This window comes from Lissotriton helveticus, chromosome 10 (assembly GCF_964261635.1).
Source record: "Lissotriton helveticus chromosome 10, aLisHel1.1, whole genome shotgun sequence".
In the NCBI taxonomy this organism is placed as follows: Eukaryota; Metazoa; Chordata; class Amphibia; order Caudata; family Salamandridae; genus Lissotriton; species Lissotriton helveticus.
This window is the reverse complement of record NC_136071.1, coordinates 521,093,172-521,116,535: the sequence shown is the minus strand read 5'-3', so window position 1 is coordinate 521,116,535 and position 23,364 is coordinate 521,093,172.

Sequence of the window (23,364 nt, the reverse complement as noted above, 5' to 3'; positions counted from 1 at the left end):
AAATAATATAGGGTATTGTTGATGAGAAAGGTTGAATTGTGAGAAAGATATATTAACTGGATACTGTGTGAAAAACAATAGACAAAAACGATTACAGTAAATGGAGACAAACTGATAAACTTGACACTGAATGTACTGGTATATTGATGTTAGTATGTACTGTTTGACAAAAACGCAATAAAGTTCCCTTAACGATTAAAAAAACTAGGTCTAACCGAATGAGTGCTGGGCATTAATTAAAAAGTCCCTTCCCTGTCCTTGCCTCCAATGCTAGTTTAGCAGCGTCGGCCATGTCCTCCTTCATACTGTGGAGTTGTTGCCATAAACCACTCTTTATGCAAAAAACAGCATTGGGTTTGGGGAACGATAAGCTGCAGGAGCCTTGTAAACACAGCTGCCTCTAACCTGTGGAGAAAAATGGCGCCTGCGTGGAATTAAGTTGGAATCTCGCTCTTGGCAAAAAAATACTCAAGTTACAGTGACTTCAAATCATCATAACCGGTTATTAATGCGTCTGATACAGATTTAGCTATTTGCTGGTGAAGATTCCACTTGATAAGCTACAACTGGTTCATACTGATCCCAACTGTGAACATGTGTGGTTTAGGACATCCGGTGACCTGGTTTGTGGGGCTGGGGCATTCCAGTTGATTCCAGTTGCCTCTTGGAGCCACTGATTGCTCTCATTTGGTAAATTGATTCAACCAGTAGATTTTGTAATTTCTTTATTGCAACAGTATATATAATCCACTATTCAAAACTATATGCCCTATACTCTGAATAACTCATTTAAAACTAGTGTTCGCCAGGGTTGTGTCTTGGCTCCCACCCTGTTTTTTTACTTTTTATGAATGATATTGTTCCCTCTTTGTCCCTAGAGGAAGGAGATGCTCCATCTTTGGCTGGCCTCAAAACCCCAATTCTTTTGTTTGCTGATGACACCTTGTAGATTTACGAGATTCTGTCATGCCTCCAGAAACTCCTGATTCATTTCAATCAGTTCTGTGAGGACCGAGGCTTGGAAATCAACACTTCTAAAACTAAGGGGATGTTTTTCAATCAGCATAGATCTTTTAAGGGTAATCTCCTCTTAGGAGGAGCTCCCCTAAATAAGTTTAATTCCTTTGCATATTTGGGGGTCACTTTTGCACAGGGAATGTCTTGGCATATCCACATTAACAAGGCCACCACGAACCTTAAGCAGATCTCAGGTGCTTCTTAATCTTAACCTATCTCTCCTGCACTCAAGATCTACGAGGCGAAGGGTCTCTGGTCAGCCCTGTATGGGGCTGAATTGTGAGGGTTCTCAAAACATGATAACATCACAAGATCTGAGAACAAATTCTTCAGGGAATTAACATGCCATCCAGTCAGCACCTTGCTATATACCTTTTTCAGTGACCGAGGTGTCACTAGGGCCTCGGATTAAATCAGTTTGCAGCCCATGCTGTTTTAGACACTCGTGTGGACTACTCCTGAACTTGCCCAATATGTTGAATGGCTAAAGAATGTCATGAAGGCTAACCAATTTAATAAAATCTCATTGCTTAAAAACATGAAGTCAGCTTTGTACTTATTAGGGATCCATGACCCGTGGGATCATTCAGACACATCTGCTTTTCCACCAAAGGCTGTGATGAAAACAAAATACTGGCCACATGTTGTGGCTGAGGATTTTCGTGAGGCAGCCCCTGCCAAGTTAACCAGTGAATTAATGGACATTAAGGGGCCTGTTATGATGTAGGTCGGATCGCCACTGCGATCTGCCCTACATCATACCCTGCCCGCCACCCATTTCCCCCTGCCATATTAGTATGGCCGGCAGACGGAAAGACCATATGCCGGGTTTCTGCCGGTCGATCGGGCAGAGAAGTGTCTGGATATGGTGGCGGTGTCTCCTAGACACCGCCATCCATATTAGCATGGGAGCGGGAAGCAGCCTTTCCGTGGCGGCGTTACCGCCACGGAAAGGCATGCAGATTTTGCTTTTGGGGGCCAGTTGCAGGCCTCCAGTGTATTGGGGTGGTGGGGGTGCACATGGTGGGTACCTATGTTTCGCCCCTACATTGTCACGGACAAGGTGGCAGGCACCACGTGGTGCCTGTCACCTTTTGCATGACAATGCACAACGTGCATTCCTAGCCATGTGGTGGGCGGTGCTGTGAGCACCGCCCGCCACAATGCTGGGAATGGAGGATGCCACCGCCGTGGTAGCATCCTAATTGCAGGTGCGGGACCGCCACACCACTGGCGGCCGGTCCCAACACTGCTAGGGTGGCAGGCGGACTAAAGTCTGCCAGCCATCCTAATAGGCCCCTAAGTGCATTCGGGAGCTGGAGAAATTTTGACATGTAGTGTCTGTTTCACTCCATAGAAAACTTTACTTTCAGTTCAATATAGGCACTTTACCTCTCAGGCTGGAATGGCAAGGAGGCTCCTCTTGCCCTATTTGTGACCATCCAAAAGAAAGTGTCTCCCATGTCCTGTTTGTGTGCCCAGTGTATTTATCCCCTCTGCATACCTAGTTTGCTCTGATTTGCAGGTCAATAGGTGTACAGAACCATCAGAAAGCCCTCCTCATTCTTAGATCAGATTCTCGCCCAGTGAAGGCCATTTTCATTGCTAAATATCTGGGTGCAACTTAGAAAACCCCTTTGCCGTCCTCCCACATGATGTGTTTTTATTTAAGTGTCCTGTATCTGGTATACATCATTGCTGTCATTATAGCATTCTGTTTTTAATGATCCTCCCCAATTTTGATAATGAACTGTATATACTTTTATATGTTTATATTTGTAGGCAATAACCAACGCACTTTTTATATGATCTATTCTGCGATGGATTTTTAACTTCGTCACATATTGTATTTACTGTAAATGAAATAAAGTGATTTGAAATGAAATATGCCCTATGCTCAGAATAACTCCTTTAAACTACTCAATTAGAATTTCCACCAAGGAAAAGCTGCCTGAAATCTCCCGGCAAACCCTGTCACAACTTCAACCCCAACCCCCACCGCACACCTTCAAACTAATTAACATTATCCCAAAACACCCAAGGTAAAAATTTACATATTGAGAACGAGAAAGTCAAATCTAGGTTGAATAAATTATGCTAAATTATTCGAAGCCTTTCCGTCAGGGTCTTGGTGAAATAATCTTTCCCTAAAATTGGGCTGTCCATCAAGGCTGGCGGTGTATTCCAGGAAACACACAGATCTCTGCTGCCCAAGTCCACGGCTCGCTGTCCATCTGAGCAGGAGAACAGTTTAGAAATTTGCATTTGCTTTGGGGCGAGAATGTGCACCGAGGGGTTAAACGCAAGCAAGGCCCTCCCAGTGGAACACATGTGGCCTCGTTTTCATCTGCCGCTGAGCAACGGGAGCTCGGACTGGAGCAGAGGGGAATCATTTCTCTGTGAAGCCTTCCCATTGGTTGGCTGCTCTTCAGCAGCCTGCCCAGTGTGACGGAATGAAGGCACCACTCAGGCAAGGAGATGCCTGCCCTTGTGAAGGTTAAACCTCTCCAGCAAGGGCATGGAAGGCAGATCCCTGCACGCCACACTCACACTCACACGTGACATGGAAAGAACATTTACCTCAGGACTAGTGGACCCATGGGAGGATGTGGAATGCTGCCTTTCCTCAAACCAGCCTGAAGTTGAACAATGCTATATTAAGCTTTGCTGGGTCAAACATTCCCTTAGTTTCAGGTCTCTCGCCCGTCTGTGAAATGTCATGCCCGTATGTATGCGGCAATTCTATACTGCAAGCCTGGCCAAAAGGCAGCGGAGCGGTGTACAGGATCAAAGACAAGCATAAAGTCAACGAGTGATAAGAGATCCTAGTACAGAATATCGAGTATGCAATACCATCCCTATGTTAATATCGTAGCCAAAATATTGATGGCAAATATATTGTAAGTTAATTGCACAGAATGTGCTACAGATTTAATATTCTTATCGCCTAGCCTCTAAACTTTCAAGATGTATATATTCAAGGTACATATATGTATCTCTAGGTATAGAAAATCTATAGATAATCACCCGTCAATATTTTTGGCCCCAATATGTTGGCTATGTTATTAAGGTAGCACAATATTCCATGCTCGATATTCCAGGTCATAATAGGAGAGGTAGCTGGGTTGTAAATTGTTAACAGATTGTATTGTAGTGTTCATTAAAGATGTGCATCTTCAGCTCTTTCCTAAATTGGAGCAGCGTTGTGGTGGTCCTTGTTGATATGGAGATGTTGTTCCAGACAAGGGAGTAGCCAGAAAATGAAAGCACCCACCCACTTGGCACCAAAGCTCTAATGGCACCAAGCAAGCAAAGCAAGTGAGATCCTTTTTTTCTTCCATCCAAGCACCTATTCATTCATCCTTCCACCCTTCCATTTGCCCATTGATATCCACCAGTTCATCTTTACATTCTGTCCTCCATTAATTCTTTCACCTATCATTCAATATTTAACCATTTCGTCCATCCATTGGCCGGCAATCCATCCATCCATCCATCCATCCATCCCTCCCTCCTTTGAGTTTACGATTCACTCTACAATCCTTTCACCCATTCATCCTCTCTACTTTCCATTTACTCTACCAACTTGTCACCCACACACAACCATCCATCCACATACACATCCATCCACCTACCTACCCACCCATCCACTCATCCTCTTAGATTTCTGTTTACTCTGCCATCTTTTCACCCACAGCCCTCCATCATTCATCCTCTCAGATTTCCATTCATGCTGACAACCTTCCTTCCATCCATCCATCCATCCATCCATCCATCCACCAAACCATCCATCCACACATCCTCTTAATTTCCATTTACTTTGCCATCTTTTTATCCATGCCCATCCATCCATCATCCGTCCTCTCAGATTTCTATTCATGCTGCCAACCTTTCATCCACCCATCTACCCATTTTCTCCCCCACTCATCCTTTAACCCACCCATCCTCTCACCCATGCATCCACCCATATTTTCACTCACTCCTCCCCATATTTTTACCCACCCATCCATCCCTCCTTTTACCCACCCACCCATCCTTTCACCCACCCCATCCTTTAATTCACCCATCCATCCTTTCACCCTTTCTTTCACCCACTCATCCATCCGTTCACCCACCCATAGTTCACCCACCCATCCATCCACCCACTAATTCATCCATACTTTCACCCATTCATGAAACCACTCATTCAACCTTATTTCTCTTCTCTGTGCGCCCATCCTTCTTGTGCTAATTATGAGGTATTATCCGCCAAGTTGCAGATAAAAGAGGTCCACGAAAATCCACGTGCCAATGTAGCTTCTAAAGTGGAGGGTTGTTCACAGAGCCCTTGATTCCAGATCCTGGGTGCATCGATGGAAAAAGCCAGCTGCCTTATTATTTTTCATTTTTTACACTTTGGGTCATATTTATGAAGGTTTTGCATTGTCCTTGTAAGGGGACACAAGGGCAATGCAGAACCTAAGTCGTACTTCTCAAGCCACTCAAGGCCACCTTGCATGACTTGATAAATCCAGAGTAACGCAAAGCAATGCAAATCACTGCGTTCTAGAAGGCGTTCTATGGGTAGAGCGTGGTTTTCCCACGTATCCACCCATGGATTTTGGTGCATTCCCAGATTTACCCACTCTGGTAAACCTGGGAATGCATCAAAATGCTATGCCTCCCCAGGTGAAGCATAACAAAGAGAAATATTTGTATTTCTCCTTGTTACTTCCTCTTTCTGAGTGTGCTGCATTGTGCAGCACACATAGAAAGAGAACAATGTATCTCAGGATTGTTGAAACCTTCCTGCCCAAAAACAATCCTGCTTACAATGGAGGCACCCTTGCGTGTCTTCGTTAGTGGTAGGCAACACATTGTGCACCAGCTCTGGGAAATGACATGAATGGGCCATATATTGTTAAATGCAGTGCATGCCCACCCTTTCCCTATCACACAGACAGTGACTGCACGATAATTTCATAAATATGCCCCTTAGTGTACTGTACGATGGCATCTTGGCTGTAGGTGTGCCAAGAACCAGTAGAGACAGTGAACCTGTCTGCCAGATAAGTTAGGGTGCTGGTCATGATGGCTGTTAGAAATGGGGGTCTCTAGTTGGCAGAGGTAGGTACCACTGTCCAGATAGGGACCCTTGCTTCTAGTCAGGGTAAGGAGGAAACCATCTGAGATAACCCCTGCTCACCCTCTAGGTAGCTTGGCACGAGCAGTCAAGGCTAATCAGAAGGCAATGTTTAAAGTATTTGTACCAACACTCACAGTAACACAGTGAAAACACGACAAACTGACTCCACAACAGTTTAGAAAAATAAAGGGGCCTCATTTATGAGGCCTTGCGTCAGTTTTGCGCTTCCGATGCGTCACTTTTTGTGACGCATCGGCGGCGTAAAACATGCCTCCTGTTGCCCACTATTTACAAAGTGACGCATCTAAGCAGATGCGTCACTTTGTAAACCCCTGCGCTACATTATACCTGCGTCAGGTATAATGTATGCAGAGGGGGCGTTCCCCCGCAAAAAGCCTCGTAATAGTGACGCAGTGAAATCTATGAGATTACACTGCGTCACTTTTAGGACGCTGTTGCGTCAAAATCTTGCGCCTGCCTCACAGCAGGCGTAAGACTGATGCAAGCCCTTTCACATGGGGCTTTCCCCATGTGAAAGGACGCATTGCTGGAGTTGCGTCACTTTTGTGACACACCCTAGCAATGCGTGACTTTTGCGCTTACAGATACGTCAGAAATACTGACGTATCTGTAACTCCTTGCGACATGATGCGTCATACTGTAAATATGACGCATCAATCATGTCGCAAAGGAGTGCGCACTGAGAAGTGACGCATCGCTGCTTTCACGCAGCAATGCGTCATTTCTCATAAATGAGGCCCAAGGTATTAAATCTAAACTACACAAGACCAAAACGACGAAAATCCAACATACAGAGTTCAAGAATATGGTTGCAAAAGAGTTCTTAAGGTTGAGATAAAAATAATCCACAGTTGCGTGAAAAGTTCACAGTTGCGTCACGTTTAGCCAACAGTACCTTTAGATGCGGCAAAGTTCCAAAAACAGAAGCTGTTGCGGTGGACAACAAGCGATGCGTTGCTCCTGAGACCTTGAGGAGGCTATGCGACAACCCCGCTGCAGCAGCGGGCGTGTTGCGACGAATCCGGTCTGTATGGGGAGGAAGGCCACTTGTATGGACTCTGGTGCGTAGGTTCCGTAGGAAGTTTGTTCTCTCAAAGGTACGATGCGTCGATCTCGTAGGGGCTGCGACGATCTCCGGGGAGACGATGTGCGATCCTGCGGCGATCTCTGTCTCGCAGCTACTCGGTGCGATGGCTCTGCGACGATGCTCGCAGCGACGTGATGCGGTATGCAAGCAAGCGGTGCGGCGATCTCACCCAGCAGCGACAGGCTCTGCGACGACACTCGCAACGATGTTAGTCTTCCCACACCGGTCTGGTGCGTCCCGCAAATGAAGGATGCGACGGCGCTGCGACGATCTCGGCCTTCGTAGCGGCGGGAATTTCCTCGCACTGTCGGGGATGCGCTCCGCAGCGGGCAAAACGATAACTTTTCTGCAGCAAAGTCTTTAAAGCTTGATTTCCAGCTTCCCAACACAGGTACAACTTCCAGAGGCACCACACATGGGCCACGCACTCCAGGAACGACAGAACTCTCTCAGTAGAGCTCAAGGGAAGCTGGGGGTGACCAATATGCACAGAAAGGGAAGGGTTAGGGCTGCTCAGTGGGGACACTGACCAGGAGGACATGGCAGTTCACAGACTGCACACAGGCACTGCAGTGGCAGGCCTGAGACACCATTTTGGGGCTACTCGTGTGGGTGGCACAATCAGTGCTGCAGACCCACTAGTAGCATTTGTCATCACCAGCCCTGGCACACCCAGTGCACTTTACTAGGGACTTCTTGTGATACAAATGTGCCAATCATGTATATCCAATCACAATAACAATTTGCACATATGCACTTTAGCACTGATCAGCAGTGGTAAAGTGCGCAGTCCTATTGCTAACAGACACGGGTCAGGAAAAATAAGGGAGGAAGAAGCAAAAAGTTTGGGGATAACCCTGTAAAAAGGACCAGTTCCAACAAGGGCCTGCATTCTTGCTCCTGCATGCTGTTTGCCGGCCATATGCTGGCATGTATGGACCCCTTTGCCCAAAATCGTTGCCCAAGATATTGACTGATTGTGTGCATAAAGCTCACTGAGGAACTGGTAGGGATTTCTGCATGAACGCTAACTTACTAAAGGCCTAAAAATTAATCTTGTTGGCACACAGAGCCTGGCATGGCACAAAGGATAGATGTTGGTTCTCCCTTGCCCTAATGATAATATAGGATTCAAGGGGATAGAAGGGTCCTAAGAAATAGGAATTTCAAAATGTCATATTGCTTACGGTATAAATAGAGTGGATTTTGAGTCTGCCCCTTTTAACCACTGGCTTTTTCAATCACACTCTTTAAGCCAGTGTCTTGGTCTTTGTCATTCGTGTCTTCTACCAGGTCGGTGGAGTATTCTTGTGTCACCTAATGGCAGCCAGAGTATATCCTTCTGACTCCATCCAAGTCTTTGCACTGTACTGCACAAGGGCCGACTTTACAATTATAGCCCTATCTGCCCACTCATGCAACCTTTAATGTGCTTGTGCTGAATGCCCTACCACATTAACACCTTCAGCGCGGCGCAAATTTTCGCGCTGTGCTGATGGATCTAATGAGCCTACCGGCTCATGACGGAACGGTTCCGTCATGAGCACAGGCCAACCGACGCTCATGTCGGAACCGTTCCGTCATGAGCATCGAAGGGGTTAAATCTAGAGGTGGAAGGAACTTGCGGAGTTTCACTCTGCAGAATTCCGTGGAGTTACATAATAATTATGGGAGATTCTGTAGTGTTCCGCCAGTGGGAGGAATTCGGCACTTCCAGCTGATTTTAGCGCCAGTAGCTTGTTCCCCGTGGTAAAATCAGCACGAACTGCACCATGTGGCACACCAGACGGCACTGCTGCCTTCTGCCGCTTGAGTAGATTTTCTACTCGAGCAGCAGCTTCTTCAAAAGGACGGTCTTAACCTGCCGCGAATGCCTGCATTGAGAAAATCTTGCTAGGTTGTGTTCTAGCAGTTGATAATCATCCTAGGAGAAGCAAATTCTTGCAAAAAAACTCTATCACCCGGCGGTTGGCGGAGTTTTGTCGGAACTCTGCATTACAAGCGTAATGTGGAATGGGTAATACTCAGTGAACTCCGCCTTCAAAATGGAGTTTATTACCCACCCTTAATTAAATCCCAGACCTATTGTTTTTGCCTTTGCGTATTTTTATTCTGATAAAGGAGGCATGGAGAAAGCGGTTGGCAGAGTTTTGTCGGAACTCTGCATTACAAACGTAATGTGGAGTGGGTCAGCGAACTCCGCCAGCAAAATGGAGTTTATTGCCCACCCTTAATTAAATCCCAGACCTATTGTTTTTGCCTTTGCGTATTTTTATTCTGATAAAGGAGGCATGGAGGGGGGGGCGTGGCCAATATGGCGTCGGAGTGAGACGCACTTTCGAGTCCCTCCGGCGCCTGACCATCTCAGCATTGATTAGCATTGTCCCCGGGGCGCTGACCAGCCTCAGAGGGCTAGCGGAGGCCGCTGACAGCAGGTGGTGCGGTCCGGCGCTGCCGGTGGAGCTGCGGACGGCTTGCTTCGGCCGGGGGAGGAGAGGCGAATTTCGGCCCTGTCGACGCCGGCCTGGCGTGAGGAGGAGGCGGGCCCGCGACAGTGGTGACGCCCGTTCCGGACGAGGAGCGGAGCCGCGGCCTTGCGAGTCGTCCCGGCCCCCCCTGCTCCCTGCGGGCTCGGCAGCGCTTCAGCGGAGGAGCTTCGGCGGCACGGGGCACTCGGCAGCGATTGGAGGAAGAAAGCTGGTGAGCCCGGCCGCCTGAGAGGGGAGACTTGGAGAACCGATCAAGGAGGAACAACATCCGAATTTATGCGGTCCCTTGGTAGGGTGAAGATGGGGATCTGCGTGGCTATGTGCAGGCCCTGTTCTTACAGATCTTGGGCGAGGATGATGTACAGGAAATAAGAATGGATAGGGTGCATAGAGTCGGTTTGCCTAGGAGAGGAGGGGGGCCCCCTCCGGACATCCTCGTTTGCATGCACGACTTCCAGGTGAAGGAACGCATCCTGCGGAAGGCCAGAGCCATCTCCTCCTTGCAATTTAGGGACCATCGTCCACAGCTTTACCAGGATCTGGCGGCGTCGACGCTTCAGAAGAGAAGGGAGTTCCGCCCAGTGACTGCCTTTCTGCGAGAGCGCAACATCTCCTACTCGTGGGGGCACCCCTTCCGTATCATATTCCGCTGGCAGAACCGGCTGGAGCAGATTCGCTCTCTTCAGGTGGCTAAGGACCTGCTGGGCCTGGATGACGTTCCTCCTTCCCAGGAGGCACGTACCTCCGCATCGAGGAGACGGCATCGATCGTCATCTTGGCATAGAGTTGGTGCGTCCCCGAACCGGCGGCGGCCGGATAGCGCTGCTAGCATGCAAGAACGAGGCGATGCGGTGGCATCAGTGGCCTCCGCCACGTTAGCTGATTCTCAACAAAGCTCTGGAGCAGCGTGATCCCGGATCTATGGCAGATTGGCGCCGGAGGGGCTCTGGCCCTAAGGTCCCGGGGGTACGTTTGTACTTTTGGAGAAGACACCCCGGACCGTGGCCCTGGGGGTCACCGAGTTGGTGCCCCCTCCCCATTCCCATTCCAGAAGGGTTCTTGCGAACTGTGATCTACTGGAACTGTTGAGGACATTGTTCAGGTTCAGTGCCTTCCGTTATTTTCTATTGTTGTTCTGTTTGCGGGTGAGGGGCGGGGGGTGGGGGGTCCTGGGGACAGGGGATGCGGGGGGTGTTGGGGTTTGGGGGGGGGGGGGTGGGAAGGTGGTGGCGTCCGAAAGCTGTGTGTGCGATGTGCCGTTTGCCCTGGAGGTGTTATCCTTTAGCGTCTGTTGCAGGGGCCCTTTCTTTGGAGTGATCTCTGCCTTATGCCTCATTGCGGGTTATTTCATTATTACTGGCTGCTTGGAAATGGGAGACCTGGAACTATTGGTTGGGCGGTGTGCTGTTTCCGAGGGAGGGACATTGGCCTGGTCATTGGTATTGGTGTTTCTACCCAGATGTCATCAGTGTGGACTGCTTTGCGGGACGCTGTGTGTGCCTGGCTCTGAGAGGCTTGGGAGTGCGGATCTGATGGTGGGAGGAGGGTGGAGGGGGGACTGTTGGGGGAAGCTTGGAGATGGGCCTGGCCCGGGTGCATGTGGAGTAGTGGTGACACTGGTCGGGGAGTGGGAGCGGATCACGCTGATAGGCTTACAGAGCGGAGACTCCCAACATCACTATGCCTATTAGTGTAGGAACCTGGAATGTGAAAGGTCTCAACTCCCCGCAGAAGCGCCAAAAGCTCTGGAAGTACCTGTCGGATCACCATCTTGATGTGGTGGCCCTCCAGGAAACCCACTTAGCTAGGAAAGATGAACTTAGACTTCGACACCGACAATTCCCCCTCATTTATAGGGCGTCAGCGTCCACCAAACATAGGGGGGTGGCCCTCCTGTTCAGGGCGTCCCTTCACTTTCAGCCTCTGGGGGTGAGCGGTGATAAGGAGGGTCGTTGGCTAATGGTGAAGGGGTCATTGTATGGTCGACAGTGTACATTTGTGGTTGTGTATGCCCCTAATGCTGGACAGAATGGTTTTTTACAGGAGTTGCTGGACAAGGTAGGACACTTCGTGGAGGGGCACTTGTTCCTCTTGGGGGACTTTAACATGGTGTGGGACAGAGACATGGACAGTTCGGGAGCACGCCGGGCAGACTCGGGTTTTTTTTCGGATGAAACGCAACGACAAATAGAGGCTTTGGGGTTGGTGGACAGCTGGCGTTTCTTACACCCGCATACTAGGGACTATAAATTTTTTTTCTTCTGTCCATCGTTCTTACTCCCGTATAGATCATGTTTTTGTTAGTCAGGCCCTCAGGGGAGATGTCCGATTATCCAGTGTCTTTCCGATTTTGGTATCTGACCATAGCCTGGTGGTTCTTGGACTGCAGTGGCATGTTGGGAGGGACGGTTGGCGAAAGTGGTACTTCCCGGCGGCGTTGATACGGGATGAGGTGTCTTGTAAGGAGCTGCGGAAGGCTATAGGAGACTTCATGGCACTTAACCCGCCTTCTGATACCTCAGTATATGTCACTTGGGATGCATGCAAGGCCTCCTTGCGGGGCACCTGCCTCGCCCTTAATGCCAACCTCAATAAGCTTAGGAGGAAGGAGAGGGAGGCCCTGGAAGCAGAGCTTGCTCTTTTGGAACAAGCACACAAATCAAACCCGTCTAGGGTGACCCTCTGACCGTTGACGGCGGTGAGAGGGAAATTGAGAGCCCACTATAACAACCGGGCTGAGTTCACCCTCCTCCGCCTCCGACGCGTCTCCTACTCTCAAGGGAACAAGGTGGGGCGGCACTTGGCCCGGCAACTTCGCGATAAGCGCCAGAAGGACTACATTTGGGGCATAAGGGACCACGCGGGTTCTGTGCGGCACAGTGATGCAGACAAGGCGGCTCCTTTTGGCCGCTTTTACGCTGATCTCTATTCAGGCGACGCCCTTGACCCAGAGGCTCAATCTGCGTTTTTGAATGGTCTCCCGATACCTCAGGTCTCCAGAGAATGGAATGACTTGCTGTGTTCCCCCATCACTAGGGAGGAGGTACTGGACGCCATCAAGGCTTTGAAACTTCACAAGGCCCCGGGCCCAGACGGCTACACTGCCCTGTTTTACAAGACGTTTGCGTCAGACCTCTGCGAATACCTGGTCTCCCTCTTTAATACCATGGCATCGGAGGGAAGAACGTCTGAGACTATGGCCGAAGCCTTGATTACCGTCCTCCCCAAACCGGGGAAAGATCATACCAAGTGCGCTTCTTATCGCCCGATAGCGCTCCTCAACCTGGACGCTAAGTTATATTCGTCTATAATCGCAGGGAGGTTACAGGACTTGATGCCGGCCCTGGTGCATCCGGACCAGTCCGGGTTTATAAAAGGACGGCAAACTCATGACAACTTGAGACGCGTGATCCATCTGATCGAGAAGGCTAATAGATTTCATATCCTGGCGGTGTTAGTGGGGCTCGACGCGGAGAAAGCTTTTGACCGCGTCGATTGGGGCTTTCTACCTCGCACCCTGGAGGCCTTTGGGTTTTCACCCCACTTCATAAGAATGATTGAGGCTAATTACAGCAATCCTACGTCTAGAGTGATGGTTAATGGCCATAGATCCGGGCGCTTCCGTCACTCGCGTGGAACACGTCAGGGATGTCCTCTCTCCCCACTCCTCTTTGCTTTAAGTATTGAACCATTGGCTCTTGCGATTCGGGAGAACGAACATATCTTGGGCCTCCCCTTCTCAGGTGAACAGCATAATGTTAGACGGGGACCTGGAGGGTCGGCCGAGCACAAGGGAGAGGCCTCCAGTGAGGACCGTCTCTAGCGATCGCACAGACAGGTAACTTCCCCCCCACAGATGGACACCACACAAAGATCAGGGTAACACCTTTTATAGGCAATTCTTGGAGTAGGGTGGTACGATACAAGGCGATCAGGACACGATGATCCTCTCAATTCTAGTCTCTAGTAGGGGAAGGGGGTAGCGGGACAGTCTTGGTACCCACAGGTACTGAGGTGTAATGGTGGTAGCTCACAATCCTCGAGCTCGGTGTTCGGACGGGTCAGACCGCGGCAGCGCCAGCAGGTCCCGAAGAGGTCGTAGGTGGCAACGGGCCGCGGCAGCGCCAGCAGGTCCCAACGAGGATGAAGGTCACGACGGGCCGCGGCAGCGCCAGCAGGTCCCACGAGGATGAGGGTTACAACGGGCCGCGGCAGCGCCAGCAGGTCCCACGAGGATGAAGGTTGCAGAGGGCCGCGGCAGCGCCAGCAGGTCCCACGAGGATGAAGGTTGCAGAGGGCCGCGGCAGCGCCAGCAGGTCCCACGAGGATGAAGGTTGCAGAGGGCCGCGGCAGCGCCAGCAGGCAGGACAATAGTTCACAAGGCAGGGCTGTGGCAGCGCCAGTAGTCCGTCAAGGATGAGTTCGTCGCGGTGTCTCTCGACTCCAGGATACAACTGCCTTCCTGTCCTGGGGCTGCCTCAGTTATAGGTCTGGCGCCCTTTGATGTCCGGACCCTTGCTCTTGGAGGTCGGGAGGTCTGGGATGAGGGAGTCCAGACACCCAGCAGGGGGGTGGAGCCAGCGCCCGAGGAGGCTGGGGTGATCGGCACCTGGCGGGGGAGAGCCATCGACACTTCTTACTCCCATTGACCTGCCAAGTGGTCCGTTCACCTCCTGGGTGGATGGTGGTGCCGGGATGTCGGGGCCTGGCCAGGCCCAGGGTCGGGGTCGGGCTGAGGCCGCGCGGCCGCGTGGTGCCGTGTCCAAGATGGCGGCTGGGCCGGGCAATGGTGCTGACGGTGGCCCGGGCCCGTGACACAGGGACATCCGGGAGCAGGTGTCCCATGGGGGACGGGTTGCGGGTTTGTTCTGTGGGTAGTACCTGGAAGGCCGGGACCCGGGCCCTGTCCTGCGGGGAGGGAGCGGGCCCTTCATGGGGCCTGTCCAACATGCGTCCCCCCCAGCTGAAGGCGGGGAGAGTCACCCATCTTCTTGGGGACTTTCCTCGTCGAGGCGGAAAAAGCGGGACAGGCCGTCCGCGTTGGCGTGGTCTTGACCAGGGCGATGCACCACAGTGAAGTCCATCCCCTGCAGGGAGATGGACCATCGCAATAGTTTGGGGTTCTCCCCCCGCATCTGCATGAGCCATTGCAGGGGCCGATGATCTGTCTGTACCCGGAAATGGGTTCCGAAGAGGTACGGCCGGAGCTTCTTGAGGGCCCATACCACTGCGAAGGCCTCTCGCTCAATGGTGCTCCAGCGCTGTTCTCGGGGCAGTAGGCGTCTGCTGATGAAGGCCACTGGTTGGTCCACTCTTTCGGGGTTCAGTTGGGAGAGGACGGCCCAAATACCATGGTCGGAGGCATCGGTCTGCACGATGAACTCGCGGCTGTAGTCGGGGGCCTGGAGCACAGGAGCGGTGCACATGGCAGCCTTCAGCGTCTCGAAGGCCGCTTGACAGTCGGGAGTCCAGTTGACTCTTTTTGGGTGGTTCTTAGACGTGAGTTCTGTGAGGGTCCCACAATGCTGCCATAGTCCCTGACAAACCGCCGGTAGTATCTGGTGAGCCCCAGGAAGGCTCGGACCTCGGTTTGTGTTTCGGGGGGTTGCCAGGACTGGATGGCAGCTACCTTGAGTTGGAGGGGGGCCACCAGACCGCTCCCCACTTGGTGTCCGAGGTAGGTCACGGACCCCTGGCCGATTTGGCACTTGCTGGCCTTTTATGGTGAGGCCGGCCTGCAGGACCTCTCTGAGGTGGTGGAGGTGGTCTGTCCAGTGGCGGCTGTATACCGCGATGTCGTCCAGGTAGGCGGCGCTGAATTCTTCGAGGCCCGCCAATACCTGGTTCACCAGTCTTTGAAAAGTAGCTGGAGCGTTCTTCATGCCGAAGGGCATCACTCTGAAATGGTAGTGCCCGTCCGGGGTGGAGAAAGCGGAACGTTCTTGGGCCCTGGGGGTGAGGCCGATCTGCCAGTAGCCCGCTGTCAGGTCGAAGATGCTTAGGTAGCGGGCTGCCCCCATGCGGTCGACTAGTTCATCTGCTCGGGGGATAGGGTGAGCGTCGGTTCGGGTGACCGCGTTCAGACCCCGATAGTCGATGCAGAATCAGAGCTCCGGTGTAGTGCCCGGGGCCGCGGCCTTGGGGACCAGGACGACCGGGCTGGCCCAGGGACTGTCCGAAGGTTCGATGACCCAGAGGGCGAGCATCTTGGAGACTTCTTCTTGGATGCATGTACGTACCCGATCCGGTACTCGGTACGCCCGGTGTCGGACAGGAGGACTGTCCCCCGTGTCCACGTCGTGCAGGCACCAGGAGGTGACTCCGGGTGCGAGGGAGAACAGGTTTGCGAACGGCAGCAGGAGGGCCCGGCAATCTTGACGCTGCTCTGGGGTCAGGGCCTCGGAGAGTCGGACCCCGTCCACCGAACCATCTCTTTCCCGGGTCCTCAGTAGGTCAGGGAGGGGCTCGGAGTCTCCTTCTGTGCCACTGTCGGTAGCCATCAGCAGGCTGAGCTTTGAGCGCACGAAGTGGGGTTTGAGTCTGTTGGCGTGGAGGACCCGGAGGGGGTTCCGGGGGGACTCCAGGTCGATGAGATAGGTGACGGGACTCTTGCGCTCGATCACCTTGAAGGGCCCCGTCCATTTGTCCTGCAAGGCACACGGTTCGATGGGGGACATCACCCATACCTGCTGACCCGGTTCAAACTCGATGGAGGAGGCATGTTGGTCGTACCACTTCTTCATGTCCTCTTGACTGGCCTCCAGATTGGCTTTAGCGATCTCCCTGAATTTCCGGGTCTGATTGCGGAGGGTCAGGAGGTATTTGTAGACGTCTGGAGGGGTTTTTAGGGGGGCCATTTCCCATTCCTCCTTCACTAGGCTGAGAGGCCCGCGAACGGGGTGTCCGTACAGGAGTTCGAAGGGGCTGAAGCCGAGGGACTTCTGGGGGACTTCTCGGTAGGCGAAGAGGAGGCACGGTAGTAGCACGTCCCACTGGCGGCGTAGGGGTTCTTCCAGCCCCATGATCATCCCCTTGAGGGTGCGGTTGAACCGCTCGACCAGTCCGTTCCCCTGGGGGTGATAGGGTGTTGTGAATCGGTAAGTGACCCCGCACTGCTGCCAGAGGGATTTCATATACTTTGAAATAAAGTTCGTACCCCTGTCACTGACGACTTCCCGGGGGAAGCCCACTCGAGAGAAGATCCCCATTAAGGCTCGACCCACTACTGGGGCTGTTATAGTACGAAGGGGGACTGCCTCAGGATAGCGGGTAGCGTGGTCCACCAGGACCAGGATGAAGCGATGCCCCTGTGCTGTTCGGGGGTCCAGGGGCCCCACAATGTCTATTCCCATCCTTTCGAACGGGGTGGTCACCACGGGGAAGGGTTGCAGGGGTGCCTTGAGTTTGCGGCCGCTCTTCCCGCTGGCCTGGCAGGTCGGGCAGGACCGGCAGTGGTTGGAGACGTCATTTCTCATTTTGGGCCAAAAAAAGTGAGTCACCAGGCGGTGGTAGGTCTTGTCTTGCCCCAGGTGCCCAGCCAGGGGGACATCATGGGCCAGGTTCAACAGGAAGTCTCTGAAGTGGAGGGGCACCACCAGCACTCGCCCGGCCCCTAGTTCTGCGATTCTCTGCTCGCTGTACAAGAGATCATTGTCCCAATAAACCCAGTGGGCCCCGGTGGTGTCTCCTTGGCCCTGGGCGAGCGCTTGCTGTCGCAATCCCTCGAGGGAGGGGCAGGTCTTTTGCTCCTGCCGGAATTGTTCCTGGGTGGGCTCCCCTTCTTGACGCCACTGAGCCAGGTCGGGAAGCTCGGGGGGCTGTGTGGACCCCTCTGTGGTGGGGTCCGGGTGGTCGGTCTGGAGGAAGTCTTCTTCTGGATCGATCGAGGGCGGAGGTGCTGCCCATTCGGGTTCTTCTGGTCTAGGGATGGTGCGGGTGGCCATGGACCGGGTGGTCATGCACGCCCAGTCCGGGAGACCCAACATCCCCAGATGCTCTCTTCTTTCAACAGCTGCCCACGGGGAGCTCTCGAGATCGTTCCCCAGGAGGCAGTCCACGGGGGCATCGTCGCGGACAGTTACTTTCAGCATGCCGGACACTCCTCCCCATTCGAAGGGGACGCAGGCCATCCGACACAGGCTCTCTGAGTTATCTGCCGATCGGACGGGGCAAAGCACGTTTGGCAGGATTTGTTCTGGGGTCACCAGGTGACAACGGACGGCCGTCACACTGGCCCCGGTGTCACGCAGGGCCTCGGCCTTGCGCCCATTTATGGTCACCCATTGGCTGTACTTCCGAGTGTTGGCGGGCAGGGGAGTCCGCGGGACCACGTCTCTTCCTCCTAGGCATGCCAGGGTCATGGCGGCGGGTTCCCACTCGAACTGCTCCGACTCGTAGGCCTCAGAGTCTTCGGAGACTTGTTCTTCTCCTAGTGCGGCGGCCGCCACCTGGCGGGGCCCGGGAACCTGGTTCTTCGGGCAGGTCGGGTCACTGGCATAGTGGCCGACTCGCTGGCATCGATGACACGTCACGTTGGCTCGGAACCCCGGGCGCATCGGGGGGTTTCCCCGGCCTGCTGGGGGCGGGGTGGCGTTAGCGGGAGCGGCTGGGACCGCGTCTCTGCCCCGGCCCTGTCCTCCACCTCCTCCCCGGGGGCGATGATGACCTTGGTTGGTTCTGTTCTGCTCGTTCGGCCCACTCCGGGCCACTCGGGTGCTCTCCCACCGGTCAGCCTCGGTGGCGAGCTGCCGTGGGTCAGTCAATTTACTGTCGAGGAGGTGCTGCCTGAGCTCGACGAAGCAGTTGTTGGAGAGGTGCTCCCACACAATGAGATTGAAGAGTTGTTCGTAAGTGGTTACGTTGTTACCCTTGATCCATCCCTCGAAGGCCCGGCTGAAATAGTTCACGTATTCCAACCACGTTGTACCTGGGATCCGGGTGCAGTTGCGGAACCTCTGGCGGTACATTTCGGGCGTCAGCCCATATCGACTGAGGAGGGCGGCCTTCATGTGGTCATAGGACGTCATTTGATGGTCCGGAAGCTGCAGCAGGGCATCACGGCCCTCATTGACGAATCTACCCCATAGACCGGCTCCCCAGTCACTTCGAGCGACCCGGTGGGCAGTCATGGCGATCTCATAGGCCTTGAACCACTGCTGTATGTCGTCGTTTCGGTGATATTCTCGGACCACATCCTTGGGGATGTGGACCTTCTGCTCGGTAGTACCCGGGGAGTGCGGTGGCTCGGGCACCCCTAGGTTTTTGTTCAGTTTGCGTATTTCTATCTCCGCTAGTTTGCACTCGTGCTCGTATGCCAGTCTTTTTTCTTCGAGATCCCTCTGTCTCTGTTTTTCCTCTCGCTCTTCTCTGAGCCGTAAGTGTTCTAAGTTTATTTTTTGTTCCGCCAGCTTCAATTCTCCGTCTAATTTGAGTCGTGCCAAGTCTAACTCGTGTAATCTATTTTTTTCCCTCTCCTGGATCTCTTCTCGGGAGGGGCCTGTTCTCCGTTCTTCCGTCAGGGTGGTGTTGACTTCCGGGGCTACGGGGTCCCGGGGGGTTGCGGTATTCGTCTCTGTCGAGGCCTCTAGGGCGTTTTTGAAGTCTTCTTTTGTGCTTAGCCCGGTGGTAGCAATGCCTAAGTCCATGCAAAATTGTTTGAGCTCTCGGTGGTTGTATTCTTCCAGCCTTTCCATCTGGAACTTCTCTGCCGATCCGCTCTCTTTGGTCGTCATTGTGGTTTTAGTCGTAGGGTGAGTTACTGTCTGTACGGTACGCGTTGGTTCGGATCGCGCCGCTGGCCACCAATGTTAGACGGGGACCTGGAGGGTCGGCCGAGCACAAGGGAGAGGCCTCCAGTGAGGACCGTCTCTAGCGATCGCACAGACAGGTAACTTCCCCCCCACAGATGGACACCACACAAAGATCAGGGTAACACCTTTTATAGGCAATTCTTGGAGTAGGGTGGTACGATACAAGGCGATCAGGACACGATGATCCTCTCAATTCTAGTCTCTAGTAGGGGAAGGGGGTAGCGGGACAGTCTTGGTACCCACAGGTACTGAGGTGTAATGGTGGTAGCTCACAATCCTCGAGCTCGGTGTTCGGACGGGTCAGACCGCGGCAGCGCCAGCAGGTCCCGAAGAGGTCGTAGGTGGCAACGGGCCGCGGCAGCGCCAGCAGGTCCCAACGAGGATGAAGGTCACGACGGGCCGCGGCAGCGCCAGCAGGTCCCACGAGGATGAGGGTTACAACGGGCCGCGGCAGCGCCAGCAGGTCCCACGAGGATGAAGATTGCAGAGGGCCGCGGCAGCGCCAGCAGGTCCCACGAGGATGAAGGTTGCAGAGGGCCGCGGCAGCGCCAGCAGGCAGGACAATAGTTCACAAGGCAGGGCTGTGGCAGCGCCAGCAGTCCGTCAAGGATGAGTTCGTCGCGGTGTCTCTCGACTCCAGGATACAACTGCCTTCCTGTCCTGGGGCTGCCTCAGTTATAGGTCTGGCGCCCTTTGATGTCCGGACCCTCGCTCTTGGAGGTCGGGAGGTCTGGGATGAGGGAGTCCAGACACCCAGCAGGGGGGTGGAGCCAGCGCCCGAGGAGGCTGGGGTGATCGGCACCTGGCGGGGGAGAGCCATCGACACTTCTTACTCCCATTGACCTGCCAAGTGGTCCGTTCACCTCCTGGGTGGATGGTGGTGCCGGGATGTCGGGGCCTGGCCAGGCCCAGGGTCGGGGTCGGGCTGAGGCCGCGCGGCCGCGTGGTGCCGTGTCCAAGATGGCGGCTGGGCCGGGCAATGGTGCTGACGGTGGCCCGGGCCCGTGACACAGGGACATCCGGGAGCAGGTGTCCCATGGGGGACGGGTTGTGGGTTTGTTCTGTGGGTAGTACCTGTAAGGCCGGGACCCGGGCCCTGTCCTGCGGGGAGGGAGCGAGCCCTTCATGGGGCCTGTCCAACACATAAGATTTTGCTATTCGCGGATGACGTGCTACTCTCGATCAGAGATCCGGCGCTATCGTTGCCCTATGTCCATACGGTGCTCTCTGACTTTGAGATGGCGGCAGGTTTCAAAGTCAACCTCGCCAAATCGTATATTCTCAACTTGACTCTTCCTCCCGAGGAGGTGCTCCGACTTCGAGCGCTTACCCCCCTGTCGTGGTCGACTTCATCCTTGCTGTATCTGGGAGTGCGTCTGACATCTACCCTAGGCACCCTATTTTCGGCCAACTTTCCACCGATGTTGACGACTGTTAGACGGGGACCTGGAGGGTCGGCCGAGCACAGTGATCGCACAGACAGGTAACTTCCCCCCCACAGATGGACACCACACAAAGATCAGGGTAACACCTTTTATAGGCACTTCTGGTAGTAGAGTGGTACGATACAAGGCGATCAGGACACGATGATCCTCTCAATTCTAGTCTCTAGTAAGGGAAGGGGGTAGCGGGACAGTCTTGGTACCCACGGGTACGGAGGTGTAACGGTGATAGCTCACAATCCTCGAGCTCGGTGTCCGGATGGGTCAGACCGCGGCAGCGCCGGCAGGTCCCGAAGAGGTCGTAGGTGGCAACGGGCCGCGGCAGCGCCAGCAGGTCCCAACGAGGATGAAGGTTACAACGGGCCGCGGCAGCGCCAGCAGGTCCCATGAGAATGCAGGTTGCAACGGGCCGCGGCAGCGCCAGCAGGTCCCACGAGGATGGAGGTTACTACGGGCCGCGGCAGCGCCAGCAGGTCCCAACGAGGACGAAGGTTGCAGAGGGCCGCGGCAGCGCCAGCAGGTCCCACGAGGATGAAGGTTGCAGAGGGCCGCGGCAGCGCCAGCAGGCAGGACAATAGTTCACAAGGCAGGGCTGTGGCAGCGCCAGCAGTCCGTCAAGGATGAGTTCTTCTCGGTGTCTCTCGACTCCAGGATACAACTGCCTTCCTGTCCTGGGGCGGCCTCAGTTATAGGTCTGGCGCCCTTTGATGTCCGGACCCTCGCTCTTGGAGGTCGGGAGGCCTGGGATGAGGGAGTCCAGACACCCAGCAGGGGGGTGGAGCCAGCGCCCGAGGAGGCTGGGGGTGCTCGGCACCTGGCGGGGGAGAGCCATCGACACTTCTTACTCCCATTGACCTGCCAAGTGGTCCGTTCACCTCCTGGGTGGAGGGTGGTGCCGGGATGTCGGGGCCTGGCCAGGCCCAGGGTTGGGGTCGGGCTGAGGCCGCGCGGCCGCGTGGTGCCGTGTCCAAGATGGCGGCTGGGCCGGGCAATGGTGCTGACGGTGGCCCGGGCCCTGTCCTGCGGGGAGGGAGCGAGCCCTTCATGTGGCCTGTCCAACATGCGTCCCCCCCAGCTGAAGGCGGGGAGAGTCACCCATCTTCTTGGGGACTTTCCTCGTCGAGGCGGAAAAAGCGGGACAGGCCATCCGCGTTGGCGTGGTCTTGGCCAGGACGATGCTCCACAGTGAAGTCCATCCCCTGCAGGGAGATGGACCATCGCAATAGTTTGGGGTTCTCCCCCCGCATCTGCATGAGCCATTGCAGGGGCCGATGATCTGTCTGTACCCGGAAATGGGTTCCGAAGAGGTACGGCCGGAGCTTCTTGAGGGCCCATACCACTGCGAAGGCCTCTCGCTCAATGGTGCTCCAGCGCTGTTCTCGGGGCAGTAGGCGTCTGCTGATGAAGGCCACGGGTTGGTCCACTCCTTCGGGGTTCAGTTGGGAGAGGACGGCCCCAATACCATGGTCGGAGGCATCGGTCTGCACAATGAACTCGCGGCTGTAGTCGGGGGCCTGGAGCACCGGAGCGGTGCACATGGCGGCCTTCAGCGTCTCGAAGGCCGCGTGACAGTCGGGAGTCCAGTTGACTCGTTTTGGGTTGTTCTTAGACGTGAGTTCCGTGAGGGGCCCCACAATGCTGCCATAGTCCCTCACAAACCGCCGGTAGTATCCGGTGAGCCCCAGGAAAGCTCGGACCTCTGTTTGTGTTTCGGGGGGTTGCCAGGACTGGATGGCAGCTACCTTGAGTTGGAGGGGGGCCACCAGACCGCTCCCCACTTGGTGTCCGAGGTAGGTCACGGACCCCTGGCCGATTTGGCACTTGCTGGCCTTTATGGTGAGGCCGGCCTGTTGGAGGGCCTGCAGGACCGCTCTGAGGTGGTGGAGGTGGTCGGCCCAGTGGCGGCTGTATACCGCGATGTCGTCCAGGTAGGCGGCGCTGAATTCTTCGAGGCCCGCCAATACCTGGTTCACCAGTCTTTGAAAGGTGGCTGGAGCGTTCTTCATGCCGAAGGGCATCAATCTGAAATGGTAGTGTCCGTCCGGGGTGGAGAAAGCGGAACGTTCTTGGGCCCTGGGGGTGAGGCCGATCTGCCAGTAGCCCGCTGTCAGGTCAAAGATGCTTAGGTAGCGGGCTGCCCCCATGCGGTCGACTAGTTCATCTGCTCGGGGGATAGGGTGAGCGTCGGTTCGAGTGACCGCGTTCAGCCCCCGATAGTCGATGCAGAATCGGAGCTCCGGCGTGGTGCCCGGTGCCGCGGCCTTGGGGACCAGGACGACCGGGCTGGCCCAGGGACTGTCCGAAGGCTCGATGACCCCGAGGGCGAGCATCTTGGAGACTTCTTCTTGGATGCATGTACGTACCCGATCCGGTA